This window comes from Herpailurus yagouaroundi, unplaced genomic scaffold, assembly GCF_014898765.1.
Source record: "Herpailurus yagouaroundi ecotype Mexico unplaced genomic scaffold, PumYag 187, whole genome shotgun sequence".
Taxonomy (NCBI): Eukaryota; Metazoa; Chordata; class Mammalia; order Carnivora; family Felidae; genus Herpailurus; species Herpailurus yagouaroundi.
In genome coordinates this window covers 32,807,794-32,820,277 of record NW_024412418.1, presented here as the reverse complement: position 1 = coordinate 32,820,277, position 12,484 = coordinate 32,807,794, and the positions used below count along the sequence as shown (strand labels likewise).

General features: G+C 39.1%; 1 protein-coding gene across 2 annotated transcripts in view; it reads right to left on the bottom strand.

Moving 5' to 3' along the window:
- PIK3C2A (phosphatidylinositol-4-phosphate 3-kinase catalytic subunit type 2 alpha) overlaps nt 1–12,484 on the bottom strand; it is a 201,740-nt gene that overhangs the window by 115,440 nt on the left and 73,816 nt on the right. The window lies entirely within an intron of this gene.

Genomic DNA, 12,484 nt, shown 5'->3' with positions numbered 1-12,484 from the left:
AGCACACTTCAGAGAAGTTGAAAACTGAAAAAGTAAAGAATTACAAGTAACAAAGGTCTATTATTCTTTCAATTCTTTGAGAGCAAAGGGAACTAGGAGAGACAGGAGGAGATATCAGGAATGGCTGCTTAAAATGGTTAAGGCCTTCAACATATGGTAGGTGAAAGACAAGACTTCAGGGGACAAAGAGTAAAAGGCACAGAAGACAAGAGATACACACTAGCTTAGATACTGAGTACAGTTGAATATGAATCAGAAGCATAGATTAAGGGTCTGACTTGAAAAGAACAGACATCAGTCAATAAAAACGGAAGACTGGGGAGGGCCAATGGTGGAAAGCAGATTTTTACTATCTAAACTTGATAGAGTTCGGGGTGCCTGGGTGGCTCAGTCTAAGGTTAGGCATCCGACTTCAGCTCAGGTCTTGATCTCACAGTTCGTGACTTCAAGCCTCACGTCCGGCTCTATGCTGACAGCTTGGAGCCTGGAGCCTGCTTCGGATTCTGTCTCCCCTTCTCTCTGCCCCTCCCATGCTCATGCTCTGTCTCTCTCGGTTTCTCAATAGTAAATAAACACTAAAAAAAAGTTTTTTTAAATAAATAAACTTGGTAGAGTTTTAAATATTTCATCATTTGTAAGCTTTATTATTTATTTTTTTAAATATGAAATTTATTGTCAAATTGGTTTCCATACAACACCCAGTGCTCACCACAACAGGTGCCCTCTTCAGTGCCCATCACCCACTTTCCCCTCCCTCCCACCCCTCATCAACCCTCAGTTTATTCTCAGTTTTTAAGAGTCTCTTATGGTTTGGCTCCCTCCCTAACTTTTTTTTTTTCCTTCCCCTCCCCTATGGTCTTCTGTTAAGTTTCTCAGGATCCACATATGAGTGAAAACATATGGTGTCTGGTTTTCTCTGCCTGACTTATTTCACTTAGCATAACACTCTCTAGTTCCATCCACATTGCTACAAAAGGCCATATTTCATTCTTTCTCCTTGCCAAGTAGTATTCCATTGTGTACATAAACCACAATTTCTTTACCCACTCATCAGTTGATGGACATTTAGGCTCTTTCCCTAATTTGGCTATTGTTGAGAGTGCTGCTATAAACATTCGGGTACAAGTGCCCCTATGCATCAATACTCCTGTATCCCTTGGGTAAATTCCTAGCAGTGCTATTGCTGGGTCATAGGGTAGATCTATTTTTAATTTTTTGAGGAACCTCCACACTGTTTTCCAGAGTGGCTGCACCAGTTTGCATTCCCATAAGCTTTACTATTCTAAAACAAAGGTAATGAATATGAAACAAAGGGATTTTCCTGTTATTAGGATATACAAAGTAACAAGAGACTGTCTCACTTCAACAATGAAAAGCAAGGTAAAAAAGCTAAAAAAAAGAAAATACTTTTAAGAGACATCAGAGAGCAGAACACACACACAAAAAGTCTAATGAATTAAATTCCAGAAAGTGATAAACCTCTCATGAAGAGGCCGGTCCACTGCTACTCAAATCCCTGGCATAGAAGAGCAGGAAGAATGCATTGTAGACAGGGATGAGAAACTCATTAGACTTTTAACAAACACTTTCAATAGCCACGTGTAGGCTACCATGACAGATTAGAATTCTGAGGCATGGCAGAGGTAAGTCTGAATGGTCTAAAGCCCTAAGAATTACAAGGAGTCCCAGGCATGGAACAAGTCTGTACCTACCCATCAACTCTTTCCCTTGGGTCTTCATTAAATGCATAGGTAGCACACTGAAACCTGGGACAGGGCAGAAGAGCTAAGGGATCCCCCTTAAAGTATGTGGGCCTCCCTGAAGTATAAGGCAGCCACCCTCCAAAGGAGGGCTGGGCAGGTGAACAGGGAGAAATCCACCTGAGGCACTCCAAGTTTTCGGCTACCCAATGGCTGGGGATGGGGCAGAAGAGCTGAGAAAAAGCCCTCCAAAGCATTCCAGGCCTTTATGTAAGACAGGTGCCCTCCAGAGAGGCTGGAGTAAGGGCAGCAAGGCAGAGAGATCTCCTGAGACACCAAAAACCAAGAAAGAACAAAGTAGAGAACAAAGAGACTTCCTGACAACCTAAAAAGCTAGCAGCTAGGATAAAAAATCTTTGGAATCAAGTCAATGTTCAGATCCCAAATCCTTCTAAAGAGAAAGCCATTATTGCTCCCCAAGGTACTTCAACCCAATAGTGAACTGAATCAAATTAAAGTTGAAATAAAGCACAGACCCATCTTACTTAAAAATCAGACTTTCTCAATTTAGTGGCCTGACAGAATAAGGGGCATTTAAGTTGTCTAATATATAATCAAAGATTAGGAGACAAAGAAGAAAATGTGATCCATTGTCAAGGAAACAGTCAAAATAAACAGACACAGAGATCGCCCAAATGTTGGAATTATCAAACAGAAACTCTACAATAGTTAGGATGAGGGGTGCCTGGGTAGCTCAGTCAGTTAAGTGTCCAACTCTTGATCTTGGCTCAAGTCATGATCTCATGGTTTCTGAGTTTGAGACCCGCACTGGGCTCTGTGCTGACAGTGCAGAACCTGCTTGGGATTCTCTCTCTCCCCTTTCTCTCTCTCTCCCTACCCAGCTTGTGCTCGCTCGCTCTCTCTCTCTCTCTCTCTCTCTCAAATAAACATAAAAAAATTAAAATAATTAGGATGCAGACGCTAAATGATCTAGCAGAAAAAGGAGATGCATATACGGGGTGATGGCGGTTTCAGCAGAATGATACAAATTACAAAAAAGAATCAAATACGAGAAAAATATATCAGAAATGAAGAATTAATGGACTGAACAGCATTAGAAAAGATGGTTAAACTTGAAGACAAATCAGAAGAAAACATCCAGAGAAAAAAAATAGGGGAGAGAGGTAAAATACCATGCCTGTAGGACAATTTCAAATGATCTAACATTTATGGGACTTGGAGTCCCAAGAGAAGATAGAAGAGCATGAAACAGAACAAATATTTGAAGAGAAAATAGCCAAGAACTTTCTGCAAATGAAGAAAGACCTCAACCAAGCAAACATAAGAAGTTTATTGAAGCCCAAGTGAGATAAAAATACACTAGAGGGGTCCCTGGGTGGCTCAGTAGGTTAAGTGTCTGACTCTTGATCTTGGCTCAGGCCATGATCTCACAGTTCATGAGAGACAGCACAGAGCCTGCTTAGGATTCTCTCTCTCCCTCTCTCTATGTTCCTCCCCCAGGCCCACACACACTCTCAAAATAAACTTTTTTTTAATTTAAATTTAAGTTAATTAACATACAGTGTGGTCTTGGCTTCAGAGATAGAACCCAGTGATTCATAACTTACGTATCCCAGTGTTCATCCTAAAAAGTGCCCTCTTTAGGGGCGCCTGGGTGGCGCAGTCGGTTAAGCGTCGACTTCAGCCAGGTCACGATCTCACGGTCTGTGAGTTCGAGCCCCGCATCAGGCTCTGGGCTGATGGCTCGGAGCCTGGAGCCTGTTTCCGATTCTGTGTCTCCCTCTCTCTCTGCCCCTCCCCCGTTCATGCTCTGTCTCTCTCTGTCCCCAAAATAAATAAAAACGTTGAAGGAAAAAAAAAATTTTAAAAAAAAAAAAGTGCCCTCTTTAATGTCCATCACCCATTTAACCCATCCCCCACCCACCTCCCCTCCAGCAACCCTCAGTTTGTTCTCCGTATTTAAGAGGTTTTTTGTTTTTTTGTTTTTTGTTTTTTGTTATTTTGAGAGAGAGGGCACAAGTGAGTGAGGGGCAGAGAGAGAGAAGCAGGGCTCAAGCTCACCTGGAATGGGGCTCAAACTTAAGAACCGTGAGATCATGACCTGAGCCGAAGTCAGATGCTTAACCAACTGAGCCACCCAGGTGTCCCCTCCCCACCTCAAAAAAGAGTCTCTTATGGTTTGCTTCCTTCACAGTCTTTATCTTATTTTTCCTTCCCTTCCCCTATGTTAATCTGTTGTTTCTCAAATTCCACTAGTGAAATCGTTTGATATTTGTCTGACTTAAAATAAATTTTAAAAAATATATATACTAGAGAATGAACCTAATGGGATCACAGAGTAATGTAGGTTAAATGACTACCTGGAAAGAAGTGGCTTCAGTTCCTATTAATATTCGCAGAGTTAAAGTCAAATCAATCTAAAATATAGAGTCTATTCCTAAAGAAACCAGGGAGGTTAGGGGCACCTGGGTGGCTCAGTCAGTTAAGCGTCCAGCTTCGGCCCAGGTCATGATCTCACAGTTCGTGAGTTTGAGCCCCACGTCAGGCTCTGTGCTGACAGCTTGCAGCCTGGAGTCTGCTTTGGATTCTGTGTCTCCCTCTCTCTCTGCCCCTCCACAGCTCATGCTCGCACTCTGTCTCTGTCAAAAATAAATAAACTTAAAAACAAAACGAAACAAAAACAGGGAGGTTTCTATAAAGACTTGTAGAATTTAAAACTTTTCTACAAATTTATGTATGTTAAATATATACCTATATTTCTTGTTTAGGGTATGACACAAACTTCTTTTTAAACCTAATTTTACTCTATGATTTTTAATGATATTTTCACCTTTCCTTTTTTTTTTTGTTGAAATCTTTTTTTGATAAAAATTAATAAGCTAAATCACCAACCTCAATTAGCAAAAATAAATATTCTCTCAAAAAAAATCCTAAAATCTACATCTATTAATATGAACTTTCCATAATTAAACAATATACTTCCATGGAGGAAAACCACTAATATACTCAATTATTAGTGTGACAGGATGCCAAAGGTGTGTAAGAGACATTCATGTGAGCTGATTTACAATGTTAAAAGATCTCTATTGGCTTTGCCGAAAAAAGACCTAAGGAAAACCAAAATGGAAACCAGGAGACCAACTAATATGTAACTGAAACAATCTAGAAAAGCACCAGTAAGGACTTGAACTAGGTTGGCAGCAATGGAAATATTAAGAATGGTTTCATTTAAACTAGCAAACAAAAATGTTAAGTTTAGACAGTAAATGAAATGGGGGAAAAACACAACATGACAGAGAATGATTTAATTGGTGGGAAGGGGTATTATTTTTTAGCAGTGTAGTGAGGAAAAAGATGAAATTGGAATGGTAACCTGGACATAAGGGGTGAGTCATGGGAAAACGAAGAGAGAAACCATCCTGAGCTTCACAAGTTTAAAGATGGATGAGCCTAGCAAGCTCCCACACTCTTTAATCTCCATACTACACTTTATAATTACACTTTGCCCAAGTACTACAAGCAATTAATAAAGGGTTTGATTCTCTCATTTTGACAAAAAGCACTACACTGTAGTCTAATAAGCACTAGCAGTCATTATACCACCTTGAGCTCCTAGGAGCAACATTCTACACATAAAAGATTCACAACACAGGGCATTCATCAAGAACAACTTTCTGTATCTGCATGTATATATCACTCTTTGGGAGGGGGACATGGCAGGGGGAATACAATTACAGCAAGAGTTTCCTGTTCAAAGACATTTCACTAACAAAGCAGTTTTCAATCTAACTCAAAATCCCAACACTAGTACTGCTTTGTGAAGATAATTACTGAACTTTGGACTACTTTATTGTCCATTCATTTAACATGAATCATTAAATATACTCTGACATTACCCCAATTCCAACAGGACAAATAACAGTAAGCTTTTGTGCTAAATGTTATGGTATATGCCTCCATTTCCAACATAGCTTAAGAAAACATAAAACTGAGTTATAATCAAGAACCCCCAAATAGGGAATAATAATGAAAAACTGACATGATGAAAAACTGACATGAATTTTTCTAGAATATTCCCCCCAAACTCCAACATTACTATGGCTAACAAAACCTTGTCTTCACATGACACCAACTGCATTAAATTTGTAGTTTTATAGAACAGTGATAACAAAGAGGAGAAAATGTAGTAGCAAGACTTGAGGCTTAATTATCAGACTTATTAACTGTGTAATCTTAAACTAGTTAATCTCCCTTTGTCTTAGTTTTCTTATCTGTAAAAGATCACATCTCAGTATTGTTGGGGTTAAAAAAAATAATATACGTAATGCCTAGTTTATAACAGGCATTTAATAATACATATATGTATTACACAAGTCCAGTTATTGGAACAACCATCACTATATTCATACCACTAAAAAAAAGGCAGCTTATCAGATGAAAAGATGTTCAATAGCATTACTCATTAAAGAAATGCAAATCAAAATCACAATGAGATACCACTGCATACCTACTAGAATGGCTAAATTATTGGAACCCTCATCCTTTGCTGATGGGAATGTAAAATGGTGCAGCCACTTTGGAAAACACTTTGGTGTTTTCTCAATAAATGAAACAGAATTTCCATATGACCCAGCAATTCCACTCCTAGATATATATACCCAAAAGAATTAAAAACAGGATAACTGTACACTAACCCTCACAGTAATATTCACAATAGCTAAAAGGTAGCAACAACCTAACTGCCCATCAAAATATGGGTATACAAAATGTGGTGTTTTACTGAATCTCAAAAGCATTATGCCAAGTGAAAAAAGTCAGACTCAAAAGGCTCAGTTAGAAGAACATACAACTCTTGATCTAGTGGTCATGAGTTTGAGCCCCGTGTCGGGCATAGAGATTACTAAAAAAAAAACCAACAACGTTGGGATTGAGGGAGGAATGACTTCCTCTGAGTTGCAGATGACCATTTGTTACATAAATAAATAAATAAATAAATAAATAAATAAATAAATAAATGGCTGAATATACTGTATTTATAGGACATTCTGGGAAGGCAAAACTAAAAAAATCAGTTATCTAGAGGGTAAGTGAAAGGTACTGATTAATCACAAAGGGGAATAAAAATAGTTTTTGGGGTGATGGAGTGTGGTGGTGGCAGTTATACACCATCACTAACTCATAACTTCTAGAGCTGATACCTAAAACAGATGAAGTAAATTGTATCTCAATAAATCTGATTTTTAAAAAAACCCAAAATAGTGTGTCATACATTTCATTTTTCATTTTTTTTAAGTTTTTTTTTTTTAAATGCTTATTTATTTTTGAGAGAGAGAGAGAGGGGACAGAGCATGAGTGGGGGGAGGAGCAGAGAGAGACAAAGACACAGAATCTAGCAGGCTGCAGGCTCTGAGCTGTCAGCATAGAGCCCGAAGCGGGGCTTGAATCCTACGAGCTGTGAGATCATGACCTGAGCTGACATCGGACTCATTTTTCATTTTGTTTTAATGTTCGTGTATTTTTGAGAGAGAAAGAGACGGACACATAGAATCCGAAGCAGGCTCCAGGCTCCAAAGAGGGCCTCAAACTCAGGAACTGTGAGATCATGACCTAGAGGAAGTCAGATGTTTAACTGATTGAGCCACCCAGGCGCCCCCATGTCCTACATTTCAATACAGGCAGAATTCCAGTCCAATAAATGTCATTATGAGATCTAGTCAAATAAAACTAGGCTACATTCCCTGGAGCCAAAAAGACCACCTTTTCTCAACTCAGCACTGTAGTCTAAAAAATATATACACACTAAACTAAAAAAAGAGGTCAGAACAGTTATAAATTATGTCATGAACACATATAAAGTAACTTAATAAAATCAGCTTGATTATGGATACTTACAGCACTATGGTTTTTTATAGGTATAATTAGGTCTCCTTCAGAGCTTATCTTGGGAGGAAATTTAAGCTTCGTGTAATTCCCTAACCTGCAAGTAAAACATCTAAAAAATTGTTTTCCTGTTCCCTAATTAGGTACTTTTTCCAAGTGTGTGTATCTCTCCCATCAACATCCACATTCTTTTCACCAAAAGGCAAAGCACCTGCTCGGATTTCCCTTTATTGTGTCCTATTGTCATTTTCCCTACCCTTTTATCTTGAAAGAGGCTTTTGTCTTTGCTTTTCCCTCGCATTTCACCACAGAACTTTATTTTTAAGTAGGCTCCACACCCAACGTGGGTCTCAAACTCACAACCCCAAGATCAGGAGTCCTGCGCTCTAACATACCGACAGCGGAACTCTTAATGTCTTCCTGCCTCCACTGTTATTTTCTGAAGATAAACTGCCAATTTCTGTTTTATAGGTAGGAAACTACTTTTTAAAAAATAGCCTGTTTCAATCAGGATTTCCCTTTATTGCAAATTTTTTAATTTTCTTATTTTTGAGACAGACAGACAGACAAAGCGTGAGCGGGGGAAGGGCGGAGAGAGGGAGACAGGATCCCAAGCAGGCTCCAAGCTCCAAGCTGTCAGCGCAGAGCCTGATGCAGGACTCGAAATCAACTACAAGATTGTGACCTGAGCCAAAGTTGGCGCTCAACCGACTGAGCCACCCAGGCGCCCTAAATTATTGCAAAATTTTTAACCAAATTTCTTAACACTGCCTATTCTATACCTTTCTCACAAATTTCTTATCAAATCCCTACTCATTTCACAATAGGAACTAGCACTACTCATCTACTCATTTAGAGTCCAACTTCTCTTTCAGTCCCCTTAACCATGTCTTCCACACTACTCAAGCCACAAGTTCATAGCTTGTGTTAGTTAAGATTTTCTGAATCACCCAAATAATATAAAGGTTCTGACCACTGGCCTCCAAGTTCTTTATTGTGGATGTTTACTTATTCTCATCTCTTATTTCACCCCTGTCCTGTCCTTATCTTTTCAAATACTTCCTTAAACTTTTATTTTCTCCTAAGTTTTTCTCCAAGTTCTTCCCTGTGCACTGAAATAATTCTGTCCCTCACACTTCATCACCTTCCTCCTACAGTAACAGTTTAAGTAAGATCTAAACTCTTTACTCAAGGGATACATGGCTGGCTCAGTCGGTAGAGTATGCAACTCTTGATCTCCCCATACCCCTACACCCCACACAGGGGGTAGAGATTACTTAGGAAAAAACAAATAAATACTTGTTGCTAAACCAACAATAATTGCCTTCAAATATATTAAAAGAGTGTTTAAAAATCCCATACACAGCCAGCCAGTGTGGGACAGGGAAGCAAAACAATGGGGCTTGACCCCAACATATCAGAGTTCAAAACCCAGCTCTACCATTCACAAATTGTAATTATAATTCAGCGGTTTAGTCTTCCTAGGCCCAAAATTATTCATCTGTAAAGTGATGACAATAAACTTATCTTTTAAAAAAAATTCCATCTCAGGGGTGTCTGGGTGGCACACTTGGTTGAGTGACTTTGGCTCAGGTCATAATCTCAGTTTGTGAGTTGAGCTCCACACGGGGCTTGCTCCTGTCAGCACAGAGCCCACCTAGGATCCTCTGTCCCCCTCCCCCCCCTTTCTCTGCCCTTCCCAACTCACTTGCACTCTCTTTCAAAAATAACATTAAAAAAAGAAATTCCATTTGCTTTTGTACCTAAACAGCTAAATTAAAAACTTTAAGAAACCCAAAAAGTAGTTTAAAGTTATATAAATTTCCTTTTTAGCTGCCTAACATGTGAGTGTGTACTCTCCCTTTGTTTTCTGAATCCATCAGTTCTAAATAGCAAATTGCAGAGAAATGGAAGGATACAACATATACACAAATGCACAAAATAAAGATATCAAAAATGTGACTCCCCCAGAAATAGAGAAAACAAAGTTTCTTCTAGTCCCAACCTTAACCCTATGAACAACCTAAAAGATATCCTATAGCAATATTACTCCAAAGTATAATTCCCAACAAGATTCATGTATGAATTCTATAAAAATGATGAGAAATTATAAACTACTGATAATTCACTTCTCATAGGAGTTGGTTTTCCTTTTCAAGCAGGAATCCAAGACAGAACAGAATTTTCAAACTGTATATCTGCATTGTTCAGTCCAGTAGCTACTAACCACAAGCAGCTTGAAATGTGGTGCTTGAAATGTGACTAGTCCAAAGTGAGATGTGTTTTTTTAAAGGGGGACTTTTTTTAAATTCATGTTTTTATTTTTATTTTTATTTTTATTATGATTATTTTTTAGAGAGAGCGAGCGAGCACAAGCTGGGGAGAGGGGCAGAGGGAGAGAGAATCTTAAGCCTGACATGGGGCTCGATCCCCCGACCCTAGGATCATGACCTGAACCGAAATCAAAAGTTCTACCCTCAATCAACCGAGACACTCAGGTGTCCCAAAATGAGATGTGTTTTAAGTGTAAGATGCATACCAGATTTCAAAGACACACACACACACACACACACACACACACACACACACACACAAAGTAAAAAAGTATGTTACATATGTGGCTCTCATTTAGTATTTCTACCGGAGAGCATTAATTTAGATAAAAACTCTCAAGTAAAAAAATGGATACCAAAAAATAATTTTTTTAATGGATAACAAAATAAGCAGTTTAATATCTCACTGCTTGGTAGTATCACAGCAAGGTCTAGAACCTGATCACCTTTACCCTAACCTCATTAATAGGAGAAACTCATCCTTTAAGACTCAATTTGAGTATCATCTTCCTCAGATGCACTCCTTTCCCCTCACCAGCCCATACGACCATATCCTTTTTAGTACTTTGGATCTACTACTGCCCTTATAACCATACTATTATCTCTTGTGTCTCATTTTTTTTCTATACCTGGAACCATTGCAGTCCCAGGCATCCTTGCAGGCCCTATGAAAACAAAGTCTTGCAGAGAGTTAATTTTTAGCCCTATTCAGGTACATCAAATCAAATCACATCCTATGTAAATGCACAGTATTAAAACAATTCACCTTTATCATTTACCTGTCTTAATTTCTTCTTGGAATATGGAAAATATAATAAAATAGATAATTTATGTTATCAAAGTGAGTAACAAGTTACAAAGCATTTAAAAAAGCGCTTTGCCCTGCTGCTCTGAAAAGTTTGGTCTGATGCTCTGATAAGAACTATGAGCTCTTGGGAAATTCAACACTCTCGTTAGATAGAAGTTCAGTTACCGAATGTGCTTACGAGTGCAAAATGTGCCAGATTAAAGAAAGATTCCTGGACATGTAACTCATGCACAATCTTATTTTAGAACCATTCATGGCAGAAGGGAGAAGCAAAGAATCAGATGCTTATAGGGCTCTCTGCTGTCAGCGCAGAGCCTGCTTCAGATCCTGTCTCCTCTCTCTGCCCCTCACCCACTCGCACGTGCAGCTCTCTCTCAAAAATAAAATATTTTTAAAAATTAAGAAAAAAAAGAATCAGATGCTTAATATACAGCTAATTGCCTAAAGTTATAGTTTCTAATTCCTAAATGCAAGCATGCCAACTTTTACGTTCCATTTAACAGCAAAACTTGTGAAACCTATGGATGAAAACAGCAAAATACAACGCTTGCCAAGAAAAACTGCAAGCAACATGCGTACAAAACAGATTTTCATAATATGCTTGGTATCTATATAAAGTCACTTTTGAATTAAGTTTGAGTTAAATAACAAAATCTCTCTATTCTCAGTCATAATGCTTTTCAGTACTCAAAAACAGTCTTAATATTAAACAAGCAATTCTCTTCAACTGTATAGACCTCAACTAAAGCACTTCAGTCTAACCTGCCATGTGGAATAAGAGCACTAACACCAAGTATAGGAGAATATGCTGAAAGGAGTCTACTGTGGAGACTTAATCACAAGCCAAGGAGGCAAAGGTACAAAGTCTTTCCTGGTGTCAGTGTCCCTAGACCTCCAAACTGGCTTTCCCCTTACACTAAGTCTTCACCACTCTTCTAATAGCTTTCTTTTTTTCTACATCTCTTCTACTCTGTGACTTACTCCAATACAGTAAACATTTTTCCCAGCAGAGTGTCTGTCTTGACACCCACTTGGAAAGATTTGAGGACCTCTTTAATAGTTAATCTCGTTCAAAGACGAAGACCTCCTTCCTGTCAATTCAACACCCACTGTTCAAAATAAAAATATAATTACAACCTCAACTTCTATCAGGCTGATGAACAGACGCAACTACCACAGGCTCGCTCTTTCACGTTATCCCCAGCCTGTCCTCCTCACTTAATTTTCATTTCCCTCCTCAATCCCTGCTCCCCCCCCCCACAAAAAAATATTTCCACAGATGGAGAATCTCTTTTTTAAAGCCAAACCATTCGGTGAGGAAAATAAGTATGTGCTTTTTTCTTCAACTATGCATTGTTCCTCTCTCACTCAGGAAGAGTTTAGAAAATATTTTTAATCTGACCGCACTCCCGGAAAGATGATGCGCTAAATACATACTGAAATAATACTGTTTTCCCGAAGCAAGTGGATTCGCGGGAAAAAGGGAAACGGGAGAGGAAATAAAATCATTATCCCATAAGCTGGAGATGGGACAAGGAGGTGAAGGCGCGGGGGGGGGGGGGGGGGGGAGGAGGGGTGGAGGAGAGCTACACAGAACTGAGAAGTGCAACACACTTCGCCAGAATCTAACAATTCAACAAGAGAACAGGACCGGCCACTTCGGCTCCTGCCGGGTCCCGAAGGACAAGAGGGCTGTCTCCCTCCCCCCCACCCTTGGGAGACAACTAACTTCCAGGCGCACC